At 40.1% G+C, this 13,511-nt stretch overlaps 1 protein-coding gene across 5 annotated transcripts in view; it reads right to left on the bottom strand.

Moving 5' to 3' along the window:
- LOC149314862 (uncharacterized) overlaps positions 1–13,511 on the bottom strand; it is a 330,650-nt gene that overhangs the window by 50,999 nt on the left and 266,140 nt on the right. The window lies entirely within an intron of this gene.

The raw sequence follows: 13,511 nt of genomic DNA, 5'->3' as shown, positions 1-13,511 counted from the left end.
AGTTATTGACAATCTCACTCTTGGACAATCTAATAGATGTTTTCCTGATGTTCTGAGAGTGCGGGGCGGATTCTGTGGGAGGAGGCTCTCCTTCAAGTAGCTCGGGCCCAAGCCATGTAGGGCTTTATAGGTAATAACCGACACTTTGTATTGAGCCCGGAAGCTGAAGGGCAGCCAGTAAAGAGATTTTAATACCGCGGTTATATGGTCTGCCCTGGATGTTCCGGCGACCAACCTGGCTGCAGCATTTTGAACTAACTTGAAGCTTCCAAACCTGGTACAAAGGTAGCCCCATGTAGAGCGGATTGCAGAAATCTAAATGAGAGGTTACCAGTGCGTGTACTACTGTTTCAAGGTCCTTTTGGTCCAAACAGGGACGCAGCTGGCGTATCAGCCGAAGCTGGTACCAATATGTTCTCTCTAGGAATCTCTAGATCCTCCAGCATGACTCTGCCAGAAATTGACCACAGAGTTGTGCTGGATGACCAAGGGCTGAAACAGATGGGCCAAAAGCGCCACCTTTGGGCTGATTTGGGGGTGTAGTGTTCAAATGACGCACACCCCCATATTGGGCCGAAGCTGCACTGTGGCTGCTTAAGATGGCCCAAACCCGGCCACAAAGGGAGTGCAAAAGAAATACTCCTTGTCAGTGGTCTGTTGCAGACCACAGCGGTGGCCAACCTCAGAACCATGGTGTCTGGTCACTGCAGTCCCCATTCAGGGACTCATAGTTGGAGCGGCCAGAGGCCACTTCAAGCCACCCATCTGCTCAAGGCCCTAGAAATTCCTAGAGAAAACACTTCTCTGGGCATTTGTAGATCCTCCAGCATAATTCTAGGGTCAGCTTCCACCTGATGTTGATCACAGAGTTGCATTGGAAGGCCCAGAGCTTCCAAAAGAGATGTTCTCTCAAGTAAGAATTTATTTGTAGTTTTCCCACTTTCGTGGGAGTCCTGTAGCCCTACCACAGGAAATATGGAGGGCCTATTGTACTTATTTTTAAATAGGAAAATTATTTCCTTTTCTCAAACATATCAATAGCAACAATAACAATACACAATAAGCATGGATCCATAGATACATAGGTATGACAGGCTGGCAGACTATATCTCTTCATGTGAGCTTGTGCAGACCCTGAGATCCACAGGAATGGCCGCTTTCTCAGTCTCACCACCTTCACAGGTACAACTGTCTGTAACACAAACAGGGGCTTCTCAGTGGCTTCTCCTGACTTTGGAACTCCATCCTCAGATACTTGGCAGGAGCATAAGGATCCCCTCCCCACACTACAGGATAATTTAAGGCTTTTAAGGAAGAGGCTGTAAGATCTGTGTTTACACCGTATTGTTTTAACTTTTAAAATCTTTTTAAAATGTATGTTTTTAAATGTGGTTAACAGTTTAATTAGGTTTTACTCTCGACTTTTAGTATGTTTTTAATATTTTAAATGTATAAAAGCACTAAGCTGTGGCTTAGTGGTTAAGACGCCAATTCTGATGATTGGAAGATCAAAAGGTTGGCAGTTTGAGGCATGACTGCTGCATGATGGGGTGAGCTCCTGTTACTAGTCCCAGCTTCTGCCAACCTATCAGTTCGAAAGCATGCAAAATGCAAGTAGCTACATAGGTATCACTTCTCAGTGGGAAGGTAACAGCGTTCGGTGCAGTTATGCTGGCCACATGACCACCAGAGCAGTCCTTGGACAACACTGGCTCTTCAGCTTAGAAATGCAGATGAGCACCACCTCTTACAGTCAGTTACGACTAGACATTCATGTCAAGGGACTACCTTTACCTTTATCTTTAAATGTACAAGCTGTCACGGAGCATCAAAAGGCTGCTTCATGTATTTTTTCCATTTTGGTTAGCTCAATAAAGGTATCACTGTTTTGTGGCTTTTGGATGTTACTGTATTTTGCTTATGGTCAACAGAGCTACCTCATTTAGAGGACTGCATGATTCTCACCCCTGACAAACTTATCACAGCACAGTGGGACCAGCCTGTCATTGGTATAATCATGCACAGGTATATCTGCCTGTGTCTATGGTAGAGAAGGAGACCTCCTTTAAGTTGTTGGACTGCAACTCCATCAGCCCACCACTGGCTAAGCTGATTAGAGATGATGGACCTGATGTCCGACAATTGCAAGGCCACACTGGTTCATGGGGGACCACATAGTCCCCCCCATCCTGGTTTATATTCAAACCACATGGGTAAGAATTATGTGTCTTTCTCCATGTGAGCACCACCTTTAGTTTCTACTGGGAGGAACACACACACACACACACATAGTTTGCCTCACTCAGACATCTGGACCTATGTTATTAGAAAATGGTTCCTACACATGTACAAGAGCTCATATCTCTCATTTGCCCTACCTGTGCATATGGTTCCTTTGAACATTTTACCATCCAATTTTACCATAGTGGTGGTTAATATTTTTTTTAGTGAGAAAAAAACTTATTATATGCAGAACACAAAACTGCTTTCTTGCTAAGTTAGGCAAAAATGTAATATACATATCTGGGTCTGTTATTCTTTGCATGCATCAAAAGCAAGTTTCATCTGTTACAGAATGTTCTACAAAACACAATTAACAAATATAAGAGGAAGAGATGTACTCCAACTCTTACATAACACTAGAACTCAAATGGCAGAACTTGCAGATCAAAAGTATTCTCTCTTGAACTTTTCTCAAGATAAAACTATCTTCAGGGTTTAAAAGTTACAGAGCAAGTGGCAAAAATGTTTCCCCCCCTACTGTGCTTTTTTACCCCATATAATGGCTGCATTTTTAAAAAGGCATGTGAAAAGGAAAAAGAAAACGCTAAATGGGTGGTAGGAGGCAGAACAAAATTGCTCTACTTATACGAATGGTAAGCACAGCACAGTTTCCATAAATCCTTCTGAGTCAGAGTCTGCCTTTCAAAAGGTGCTTCAGTAAAACAAAAACCCATACCACCCACATTAAAAACACAGTGGAAAAGCTTTAGTGGCACTTGGTATGTGGAACTTGAAAACCAAGAAAGCACATATATACCTATAAAGTTCTGCCTTTCAGGACTTATATGAAGGGTATCATTTTATTATTGTAGAAAAACAAGAACATTTCATGTCCAAGAGTTGGCAATGCCAAGGTTGACCATAATATCATTAGGTGCATCCCAATCTTCTCTCCAAGCAGTTCAGGATAACATACATAGTTTTCCACCTCTATCCAGGGTTGGCTGTTTAAACCAGGTTGGTTTAAATCATGGTTTAAACCAAATGACTTAAAACACACACACACACACACACACACACACAGAGAGAGAGAGAGAGAGAGAGAGAGAGAGAGAGAGAGAGAGAGTGTCCTGGCTTTTTAATTGATTAAAACTATTATTATTATTATTATTATTATTATTTGGCTTTTTTACTATTTTCCAACTCCCTTAATGGAAGAACAATGACTGTTTGAATTTAGATATTTTAACTTTAACAGTTTATTGGCAGTTGTTTATTGTTCACAGTATCCAATGTCAGTTACTTCTTTTTAATCACTTTATTTTATAATGCAAGAAAAGTCATTTATTTTATTAAAGTTCAACCAAAACAACTTGCTTTAAAAGAGCACTTTTTAAAAGGGCATTTATTATTTAAGTGGCCATAACATCTGAACTGCATTTTGCTTCTTAATTTTCTGATTTAGTCATATATTGGTATATTCCTATACTCCTCTAAGTAATAAGTAGGAATAATGAGTAACATTAACTTATTCTTATTTTCAGCTTTCTCTGAGAGCTCTTTGTATGTTTTATTATGTATAATCTACATATATTCAGATTTAAAAGGAATAATAAGCAGTAAAAATGGGTATTTTATTGAAAGATGCAAATCATATCAAAGCCTAAAAACTTTGGAGGATTAATATTAGAAAATATTTAAACATGGTTGATCACACTTTCTAATACATAAAATAATGTTTCACAACACTAATAGGATTCATTTTTTTCATTAAAACATTAATGCAAAAATTGGTTTAATCCAAAACAAAAATAATATAAAACATCGGATTACCCCCCCCCCCATTTTTTAATTTTAAAAAACCCCAAAACATTTCCCCCCAACTATCGAAACAACCTTGTGAAGTCAAGCTGGAGATAGTGATGTGCCCAAGGTTATCTAGCATGCTCTGGTCCTGAGTAGGATTTTGGACCCAATTCTTCATTGTCTAACGTCAACATTTTAGTTCCATGTTCCTCAAGATTGTGATCTCCAATATACTCCCCAAACACTGGCAGGGCTGGCTAGAGCTGATGAGAGTTGTGGGTCACCAGGCTGTGCAATGTCAGCTAGCTATTTTCAGACACAAGAGTAAAACAGCATGTGGTAAAAAGGGAGCCAGAGGCTACTGCACTGGTTACAGGTTAAGAAAATGTACCCAACATATGATTTTTAGAGCATCTCCAAGCATAGGCTTACAAATACATATAAAGTTTAGAGACTCTCACCTGACTAATAGCAGAATGAGCTGTGATTTTATAAATATCTCAAAAATTCATCTGTATTATATACACTGGATTCTTTTGAATTAACAACAAAAATGTGCATGCTTATTACATGAGGCATAGGAAACACATTTCCTAAGATTCATGTGGGAAGGCAATTATCTAAATTCTTAGAATTTACCAGACTTAAAGATTTACCTTAATGTAGTACATTTGTCATTTCCACATGAGACTCATTTAAGATTTCATACCTCAGCCCAGGTATCATATCAGTATCATCTATCCACTTTATATATCAGTTGTCTAAACATCTCTGTCTTGTCTACATAAATGAATAAGCCACCATTTGTTTTAGTAGTACATAATGCTTGTTATTAGAAGCCTTACTGCAATGTATTTTGCAAGTATTCCTTCAGCAAAAAGCTGGAATAATGAAATTGTTATAGACAGAGAACTATAGGATGGATGTTCTCAAATACTAGCTCCCCATTCTGAAGCCAATAAAAAAATCAAAAGTCGCTTTTAAATGTTGAGATTTAAATGTAACAGACATGCTGTTCCTAAGAAAGAAATAACAGCTGGCTGCACAGGCAAGGCTTTCCATAAGCCTTACTGTTTGGATCACGCTCAATGCAATAAAATCTCTCAATTTGTTTTAAGATCAACTTTAGACTCAAATGTTTATCCCAAAAGAATTTGGGAACATTCTTTCAAACTTGCACTAACAATAAAAATATAACATTGGGTGGCAACAGCTAGCAACAATTTTTAAATAGCTTTCATCAGTAACATGTTAATGCAGCAAGGATAAATGGCCTAAATTCAAGCTAATCTGATCAAGGACCAAACGATCAAAGTGTTTATTTCATCTACATTTTTTGCCAAGGTTTTTATTTTTAAGACTCTTCAATGCTGTCACTTCTGAGACATTCAACCAGTCCATTCTCAGTTCTTAACATGACTGATTACTTTGGAGATTTTATTTTTAACCCTGAAGTAGTTGGATCATGCTCATTCTAGCAGCTGCACAATTTGCACAAGTGAAACTCAAAAATAGTGAAAAGACTAGAGGGCATTAAAAAACTAAGATGCAGAATGACTCCATTGGAGTCACTGAAGGAATTGGGGGGTGTCTGTCTCAAAGCAGAAAATTAATGTGTTAAACCCCTTAAATCTTAAAACTTTTTTGAGTTACCATCCCCTTTCCTCTTGGTCAAAAACCCTACTGCCCCCCCCCCCATGTCTATTTCTTGATACTAGCTATACTGTTTGTGCAGAAGCCAGTCAGTCTGCAACATCTACCTAAGTTGCACCCAGCTCACCACTGTCTCATTCCCCCCCTTTTTGCAGCAACAGTAGCAGTCCAGGCCTGCTCCTTCCTCTCTCCTGTGCCTGCCTTACAGTAAAAGGAAGGCTGGAGGGCTGGCTGTTTGATTGCTGCTCCCTGGGTGACTGAGTGCAAAAAGGAGCAGTGGTGAAGCAGCTGGTCAGGCAGTGATTGGACAGTCAGTCACCTTGGGAGCACCAACTGAGCAGCTGGTTGAGGAGCAATTGAGAAGCCTCTTCCTCATGCTGACAAAGGCTGGGATGGGTGAGAGGTTTCTTGGTTGCTATCAATTGGCTGCTCAGTCTCTCCTCCCTTTGCACCCAGTCACTCGGGGAGCACCAACTGAGCAGCTGGCTGAGCAGTGATCAGGAACCCTCTTGCCCATGCTGGCCTTACAGCAAAGGCCAGCACAGGTGATAGGCTTTTTGGTTGCTGCTCAACCGGCTGCTCAGTCACTGCTCCCTTTGCACCCGGTCATCCTGGGAGCAGCAACTGAGAAGTGGCCAAGCAGCCTCTGAGGCAGTGACTGGGCAGCCAATCTCTTTGGGAGCAGTGAACACCTTGGGAACACCACTGAGAAGCTGGTCAAGCAGCAACTAAGAAGCCTCTTGCCCATGCTGGCCTTGCAGCAAAGGCCAGTGCAGGGGAGCGACTTCTTGGTTGCTGCTCCCTTTGCATCCAGTCATCTTGGGAGCTGCAACCAAGTATCTTACCAACTGACCTTCCTTTTGATGTGAGAGGGACCACTACTACTGCTATATTGGTACATGTTGGAACAATGTTCCTTTAAATTGCGGTGAAAATATGTTGAGTGACAGGGCTGCATCAACTCCTGTAAGACTGTCAGGTAATGCTGATGCAGAACACATGGCATGATGAGTCTTAGCCATCTCAGTGTATAAGTGCACCAGGAGTCAGGGCATGTGTGGGTTGAATAGTTTCATAGAATCGTAGAGTTGGAAGAGACCCCAAGGGCCATCCAGTCCACCCCCTGCCATGCAAGAAATCCCAATCAAAGCATACCTGACAGATGGCCATCCAGCCTCTGGTTAAAGACCTCCAAAGAAGGAGACTCCACTACACTCCAAGGGAGTGTGTTCCACTGTCGAACAACCCTGTCAGGAAGTTCCTCTGAATGTTGAGGTGGAATCTCTTTTCCTGAAGCTTGCATCCATTGCTCCATGTCTTGTTCTCTGGAGCTGCAGAAAACAAGCTTGCTCCCTCCTCAATATGTCATCCCTTCAAGTATTTAAACAGGGCTATCATATCACCCCTTAACCTCCTTTTCTCCAGACTAAACATCCCCAGTTTGTGAAGTGTTGGTCAGTTACTACAGACAGTGAATGTTGTTGGGAGCCAGGAGGAGAGTTTGTAAATACTTGTATATATTAGAACTCAAAATAAAGAACCTCCAAGGACTTGGAAGAAATCAACTGTGCCTTTGAGTTTGGTTAAGTGTGGAATGTGGTGAATGAACCACCAATACTTTAATGTGGACTACTGCTTTCGGACTCTGCTACATTAAGCTGCTTCTGAGAGTGTTTACCTCAGATAGCACTGTACGTTGGCATCCCAAGTGGGTCAAAGAGTTTTGGCTTTGCTACTACAAATCCAGCAGGAGAGGAGAGAGCCAACAGTACATAACTTAACAGAGCCCTGGTGGCACAGGAGTACTGCAGCCATTCACAGCCACAAGATTGTGAGTTCGATTCCAGGCAAGGCTCCAGGGTTGACTCAGCCTTACATTCTTCCATAGGTCACTAAAATGAATACTGAGTTTGTTGCGGGAAATTAGTTTAGATATTATAAACTGCTTAGGGAGTGCTTAAGTGCACTGATAAGTGGTATAGACAAGTACTTGCTATTACTATTGCTATAACAAGCTGAGGTGGAGGAGGAGGCAACGGTGATCTGGGCATGGCTCAAGTAGATGCCCCTGCTCCACAAAGCAGGGGGCAGTGGTGGCAAATGATGGCCTTACCTGTCATTCTTGTCCTAGGATAAGCATTGGGGGGCTCTAGGGTTATCCCTTAAGGAGAAAGGGAGTGATACCCCAAAATGTTTCGGGACAACTGAGTTATTGGTACCTAAAGTGAACCCATTATGGGATTTTCTTGGCAAGATTTCTTCAGAGGCGGTTTGGCCTTTTCCTTCCTCTGAGGCTGAGAGAGTATGGTTTGCCCAGGGATGTGTGTTCCTATTTTCTAGGAATGGAATCTAATGTTAAAATTCTTGAATATGAAGATGAAATTTTGTAGAATTTCTAACTCCTTAGATAGATTCTGCCCAAATTTAGAGGCTTCTTTGGTTTCATGAGATGCTCTGGTGAGTATTCTAATTCTTACATACACTTTCTGTAAATGCAGCAACAGCCGTAACTATGGTTCATACTTTTCAAGATTGTGCCAAATCATTAGTAGCATCAGCTGCACTTAGCCTCCTCAGTTCAAGGAGCGATGATTTCTAATTTTGGTTTCCCAGCACATCACTTTGAAATTTAAAGTGATATCTGAATTGGGCAACTCAAATTAGTTGCCTAATTAAAATACAATTAATATTTTTATTTTATTTTATTATTATTTTAAATTAGGGGTTCATGGGGGGATGGCTGGGATGCTCTATCCTCACCCTTGAAGCACTATTACACCTTAACCATCTAGAATAATTTGGGTTCCTTTGCCAGCTTTGGAGTATCATGATTGTCAGAAATGTACCAGGGTTTACAATTTATATATGACAGACAGCAAAGAGAGACTTTCTTTGCTTTTCAGTTGTGGAATTCTTTCAGAGATTTCCCAAGTTCAGATTCTGGGCAACTTTTAAAATGCAAACTGGTTATCTGTGAATAGGCATAATTTTTTATCATTTTAGTTTTAATATCTATTTAATTTTTATTGCCTTCTATAGTTGTTTCTTATATGTCCTGCTTTTAACACACAATTACCCTGAAGATGGTTTCTTTGTGGTTTTAGAATACATATCATATCAATGATTAGATAGGTATTTTATCATGTTGCCTTGTTGTATCTCCTCCTATTCTTTTGATTTTTTTAAAGGATTATGTAACACGAGAGATTTCGTTCAATCCCTGTTAAATATTCAGAAACATTTTTGCATAGTTAGAATGAACAAGACTTGCAAAGTCCTAATAGTAAGAATGTGCACATGCTGAGGAATAACCTAGTTGCCTGGATGGCACAGGCAAATCATCTTGACTTATTTATATTAATGTGCTATGCAAATGAGAATATGGAAAGAAATGGTCAGAATTTATGCAAAAGCCTTCTAAAGGCATAACAGCATCCTACTAAGTATATATGTCAGCTTAATCTAATCCCCCTGCTTCTAACACATCCTGTGGTCTCAGCACGGTGCCTATAATGCTCTCATATGTTATGAGGGATTGCCACAGAGAAGTTCACCATCAGGACTGCACTTGGTTCAATAAAACTTTACATTTCATCTTAGGCTGACAGAAAGCTATCTTTCTCACATTTGCATCACAAACCTTTAGCTTCTTCTGACATCAATAACATTGGCTATAATACTTCCTGGTAATCTGTTACAACACATGGAGAGCACATATTCTCAGTTCTCATCTTACTTTGTCAGCTGCAACGGGCTGCTCTAATTTACTCAGCCTTGGTTAAATGAACACTGAAAATTCTTCCTGACAAAAGGGGGGGAAATACATGCTTTTAATTAACAGCTCATTTGAGATTTGCAGGAGAGTTTCCTTTTTCCCACCCTCCAATAACTTCACATTCTACTTAAGAAAAGCACCTCCCCCTTCAACCTTGGCCTTGAAGGAATTTTCTTATATCCTCAGAGGTGGAGACAGTTCAAAGGACAAGAAGGGATGAAATATACTTTTATATTTTCAAATATTAAAAAAATTAGAAAAAAATCTAACAGTCTAATCAAATTGTACTTACTTTTCAGATATATTACTCAAAGAGTCATGACTAGCTAAATATTACTGAAACATTGCTACATGCTTTCCACCCAGATTTACTGAAAACACATTATTTTATTTCTTTTTATTTATTCAAGGACCAAGAAAAAGTTCTGTGTTCTCTCTATTTGTTCAGATAAGAGGAACAGTCTCACTTGTTTAATGTTCCTTGCTCTGTGGGACTAAAACAGTAGCTAAAACTCTTACCCAATTTGTTGTCCAAAGTGCTTGTTCTGGATTCCAGCAGAAAATCTTTGAAAGGAGGGGTAGAAATAACTCTGATGGAATAATTATGGGTAGGACATACCAGGAGGGGGCTAACTTTAGGCTTAAAGGATCTACTTTATTTTTTCCTAGCTCCCCATAGTCCACCAACCAGAGCCAGGTACAAAACAGTGGTTGACGAAGTAGGCACATACCTGTAGAACAAGATGCCTATGAATGTATTGTACGGAATGTATTTTTCAGAACAAGAACAGGAGTTTTAAAAAATATCTGACACACAAATCTACTCCTATTTCTCTTTCAAATTTTCTTGAACTTAACAGCATAATTTGGAAAGAAATCTTTTTGTGAAGATTGCTTGGCACTGGAAACTTGCTGGTCTATGGCAAATCACCTAGAGTTCTTCTGCTCTGGCTCTGACTTGATGGAATAAACAAAGCTTCCTTGATAGTACTGAAGGCTCAGATATGGAAAAGCTGATTTCCAGCTTGCTAAGGATATGTTGAAAAGATATGTTAAAAGTATAGTAGTAATTGCTAAAATAATTTTTAAACAGCTCTTCAAGCTGGCCGATACTAGGGCAAATAGACATCAAATATGAAAAGACTGAAACATGCCACAAATACAATAAAATAAAACAGTAAAACAAACATCAAAAACAAATCAAAAGTACAAAAACAGGGAGCAGAATATGGACAAATCAGCTTTTAAAATGTTAAAATTCCTGGACCAATAGATCTTTAACATGATGCTGGGATGTTCATGGCATTGGCACCAATAAAGCTTTCTTTATCTCCCCTGATAAAGAAACCCAGACAACAAACTCCTCAGCTGATCTTAAGGCAGGGCAGTGGTATCACTGGAGCTCAGGGAATCACCTGGTGTCGGGGAGGCAGTGGGAGGAGGGACAGACTGCTGCAGCCTTGGAGGGACATTTGGGGTCCGAAAGGAAAATACTGTCCCCCCAGCAGCCTCTGCCATTTGAGGGGCAGCCCTATGGCCTCCGGAGGACACCCTTTCTCACTTGTCCAGCAGCCGCACCAGTCCTACCGGGTATACCACCCCACTGGATGTATACTTCCCTCTGGAGTGTCACCAGGAGCCGTCCACATGCCCCTGTACTCCCTAGTGCCGCCACTGAGACAGGGAGGGGTTGCTGTGAAAAATATCTTCTTTTATATGACTTTGGGTCTCAACTCTTTTAGGCCTTTAAAGATAAACACCAACACGTTTAAGTGCGAGCAAAACAGTAGTTAAGGTAGGGTGTTGTTTTTTTTGTGAACCATGGTAATGGCACACCATCTGACTGTATCAGTTAGATTTCATGAAGCTCACTAAAGCTTCTGCACCACCTTCTAGGTGGTGCTTCTCTTGGTGGGGGACTGTCGATTATTTTCCACAATGTGCCAGGGACGGGTACTACATAGGATACAATTGTTTTTATTTTTCTAGGAAATTCTCCAGGGTCCAGGCCATTGGTCACCACTTTCAATGGCACACTTTTAGAGTATTGTTTCCTAGGACAATGTGCTCTTTTAACATCCAATATGTCGTAGAAATACCAGAACTCTGACAACTAGTGTTAGACTGCCTTGGGTATTGTTATAGTTGGTGAATCCGCTAAAGCTGGTAAAAGACCCTCCATGACACATCAGCTTCAAGTTCATAGTATTCACTTAGGAATATTACCAATCTATACACCTATTTTTCATGCACAAATCTACAAATCTACTCGTTTCACTCTGTTAACATTTGTTGATTTCCATAGCCTAATTTTAAAGGAAACAAATTGATTTTTTGTTGTTAAAATTAGAAATATTGTTGGTCTACTGTTAACAACGTGGAAATAAAGGGATGTACTTCATATTATCAGCACAGGAGCTAATACACAAATCCCGAAAACCACCTACTGGATACCTAAGTTTTTTTGCAGCAAGCAGTCCACCTGCCTAATCTTTATATTTGCTTTTTAAATAAAAATTATCATGTTCAAATATAAGTCAATTTCTTATTCTACAAATTACTATATTTCCCTTGAAACATCTGAGACTCAGAAAAGCAGGCATAAGGGGGAGAGTAGACAATTTTCAAGCTAGAAACATGTTCTATTAGTTTTTAAAACAAAACACTGTACAACAAATAATGTTCTGTGAGGCTATATGTTCATTCTTTGCTTTGTGCATTAGCTGTGCTTATTCTATGGCACACTTTTATAGCTTTCTATTTTTATATTTTAAATCTATTAAGCAATGTCAACTTGAATTTTCTCTGAATAGTGCTGCAGGTTAGGTTTAAAAAAATAGGACAGCACAATCTTTGAGGGCTAACATTTATGTCAGCTAATTAATATGGATCAGTTGAGGTTTGCAAATATCTTCTTTTTTAAAATGCTTGCACATGTGTGAGTCACCAAGGCAGGCCTGATCTCTACCCACACAGATGACAATCACAAAACACTTCTGACTTTCATGAAAAGAAAATGAGACCTGCAGCTATTTAGCAGAGCCTAACAGATAGGTAACAAGACATTTCAATAAGCAACAATGAATTCAAGCTTGTGGTGGATGAATGCTAGACCATAGTATGAGTCTTCCACACATGCTAGCACAAGCAGAAAAATTCATTCACACACATATGTAGAAGCTAGCAAGTTTCATCTGTCTGGCAAATGTCTTGTGAATTATGGCATTAGGAAGATTATGGTTACTTTGTTCTAAATATTCATTGCCCCACTGCCCCCAAAGAGAACACATTTTTTTTCTGTTATATGATAATGGATGTTCATTATATTCGGAGCTCCTGGCAATCTTAAGAGACTATACTCGTGGAGGCAAATTATTCATGCAAGAATTGTTTCCTCTCTCAAACAGAGGTTTTATTCCACAGGTGAGCAGCTTTCTAAGGGTGGAAGAGCTACAATGATCCCCAACACATCAGAAGCTTTACCTTCATGCTGCCAGGCCTGACACCTTGTTTCTCAGAACTGCAATCCTGGCAGCCTGCTAGGAACATGATACTGCTGGGAAACACGACATATTCTCTTTGTGTCGTATGTTTCCAAGCAAAATAATATCTGGGGGTATAATATATGGGGATATCTGCAGCAGAAACAATGGGGGGGGGGGGGGAGAAGGGATCCACACAAAAAAGTAAGGGGCATTTGTGATTCGTGTTTCCTGCCCCTATGTGACTTTCTAAAACAGTGTGCATACATTTTAACCCTATGTTCAATGCACTTTGTAGTTTCTTTTCTTCTTGAAAATCTCATTATAGGCAGTGATCTTTATAGTTTGGTTGAGATGGCAGGTAGAAAATAATGTTTAATACATCCTTTCACTGTCTGGCAACCCTTGTGATCCCTTTGTCTATTCAAATCAAACCAAATCAAAGACTTGGGAAAGAGAAGGAGCTGGCATTATGGTCCCTGAATCATATCTGTAACCTACACAGGTTACTTCTTTCCTGCAGTTAGGGGCGAAACAGACCATCCCAAAGGGGTGGCTTTAAGCAGCCCCTG

This window comes from Sceloporus occidentalis, unplaced genomic scaffold, assembly GCF_023333645.1.
Source record: "Sceloporus occidentalis isolate IW3139 unplaced genomic scaffold, rSceOcc1.0.p SCAF_4, whole genome shotgun sequence".
Taxonomy (NCBI): Eukaryota; Metazoa; Chordata; class Lepidosauria; order Squamata; family Phrynosomatidae; genus Sceloporus; species Sceloporus occidentalis.
Note: the sequence above shows the minus strand (reverse complement) of the source record. Positions and strands in the feature narration are given on the sequence as shown.